The sequence below is a fragment of the Pezoporus wallicus genome, unplaced genomic scaffold (genome assembly GCF_028554395.1).
Source record: "Pezoporus wallicus isolate ANWC-B61680 ecotype Strahan unplaced genomic scaffold, APGP_CSIRO_Pwel_v1 contig_9918, whole genome shotgun sequence".
NCBI lineage: Eukaryota > Metazoa > Chordata > Aves > Psittaciformes > Psittacidae > Pezoporus > Pezoporus wallicus.
In genome coordinates, this window is record NW_026636576.1 from 1 (window position 1) to 2,397 (window position 2,397).

The following is a 2,397-nucleotide window of genomic DNA, read 5'->3' on the forward strand; positions in this document are numbered from 1 at the left end:
TGCAGAGCGGCTGCGATGAGGCCCTGTACCAGGTGTGGGGAGATGGGGGGCATGGGGGGAGATGGGGATGTGGGGGGGATGGGGGGAGATGGGGGGAGATGGGGGGGCATGGGGGGAGATGGGGGGATGGGGGGGATATGGAGATATTGGGGATATGGGGGGGATGGGGGAGATGGGGGGAGATGGGGGGATGGGGGGATATGGAGATATTGGGGATATGGGGGGATGGGGGGGTGGATGTGGGGGGTTATAGGGGGGATATGGGGGGATGTGGGGTGAGTTATATGGGGGGATAGGGGGATATGGGGGATGTGGGGGGATATGAGGGGAGACGGGGATGTGGGGAGATGGGGATGTGGGGATATGGGGGGGGGGGGGGGGGGGATATGGGGGGATATGAGGGGAGATGGGGATGTGGGGGGATAGGGATATATGGGGGAGATGGGGATGTGGGGGGGATAGGGGTGGATGTGAGGGGAGATGGGGATGTGGGGAGATGGGCATGTGGGGATATTGGGGATAGGGGGATATGAGGGGAGATGGGGATATGGGGATATGGAGATATTGGGGATATGGGAGATATGGGGGATGGGGGATTTGGGGGATATGGGGATAGGGGGAATATTGGGGATATGGGGATGTGGGGGATCTGGGGCAGAGTAAGTGGGGGGCATGGAGGGGATAAATGGGGGACACGAGAGGATGTGGGGTGTGAGTAAAAGGATACGGGGGGGATGTGTGGGGGCACAGATGGGGGGAGAATGGGGGCACAAGGAGGTGGCCATGGGGAGGATGGGGGGGATGCAAAGGGGTCACGGGGGGGTCACGGGGGGGTCATAGGGGGCTGTGGCTCTGGGGGGAGGTTTTGGGGTCCCCCCTGACCCCCCCAAACCCCCGCAGCTGGGTCTGGACATGGAGGAGCTGCAGGAGATCGAGGAGGACGCGGGGCTGGGCAATGGCGGCCTGGGGCGGCTGGCGGGTGAGACCCCATTGATCCCATTGCCCCCCATTGATCCCATTGACCCCCATTGATCCCAGTGGTCCCCATTGATCCCATTGCACCCATTGATCCCATTGATCCCATTGATCCCAGTGCCCATTGATCCCAGTGACCCCCATTGATCCCATTGCCCATTGATCCCATTGTCCCCATTGATCCCATTGCCTGCATTGATCCCACTGACCCCCATTGATCCCATTGCCTGCATTGATCCCCCCTGACCCCCATTGATCCCATTGCCCCCATTGATCCCACTGACTCCATTGATCCCATTGCCTGCATTGATCCCATTGCCCCCCATTGATCCCATTGACCCCATTGATCCCATTGTCCCCACTGATCCCATTGTCCCCACTGATCCCGTTGCCCTCCATTGATCCCATTGCCCGCATTGATCCCATTGCCCCCCATTGATCCCATTGCCCCCCATTGATCCCGTTGCCCATTGATCCCATTGATCCCATTGCCCCCCATTGATCCCACTGACCCCCATTGATCCCATTGTCCCCATTGATCCCATTGTCCCCATTGATCCCATTGCCCCCCATTGATCCCACTCCCATTGATCCCATTGCCCCCCATTGATCCCATTGCCCCCATTGATCCCATTGCCCATTGATCCCATTGTCCCCATTGATCCCACTGACCCCCATTGATCCCATTGCCTCCCATTGATTCTATTGCCCCCCATTGATCCCATCGCACGCATTGATCCCATTGCCCCCCATTGATCCCATTGCCCCCATTGATCCCATTGCCCCCCATTGATCCCATTGTCCTCATTGCCCCCATTGCCCCCCATTACCCCATTGCCCCACTCTCCCATTACCCCATTGCCCCCCATTGCCCCAGTCTCCCATTACCCCATTGTCCCCATTGCCTCCCATTGCCCCCATTACCCCATTGTCCCCATTACCCCATTGATCCCCATTGCCCCACTCTCCCATTACCCCATTGCCCCCATTACCCCATTGCCCCACTCTCCCATTACTCCATTGCCCCCCATTGCCCCAGTCTCCCATTGCCCCCATTACCCCATTGTCCCCATTGCCTCCCATTGCCCCCATTACCCCATTGTCCCCATTACCCCATTGCCCCCATTACCCCCTTGCCCCCATTACCCCATTGTCCCCATTACCCCATTGATCCCCATTGCCCCACTCTCCTATTACCCCATTGCCCCCATTGCCCCACTCTCCCATTACCCCATTGCCCCCACTACCCCATTGCCCCATTGCCCCCCATTGCCCCCATTACCCCATTGCCCCATTGTCCCCCTTACCCCAGCCTGCTTCCTGGACTCCATGGCCACCCTGGGCCTGGCCGCTTACGGCTATGGGATCCGCTACGAGTTCGGGATCTTCAACCAGAAGATCGCGGGGGGGTGGCAGGTGAGG

At 59.5% G+C, this 2,397-nt stretch overlaps 1 long non-coding RNA gene across 1 annotated transcript; it reads left to right on the forward strand.

The window, feature by feature from the left end:
- On the forward strand, window positions 1-2,397 carry LOC130594720 (uncharacterized). Its single transcript, XR_008971147.1, has 3 exons — window positions 1-32; window positions 901-979; window positions 2,288-2,397. It is a non-coding gene; the product is annotated as an uncharacterized LOC130594720 (long non-coding RNA).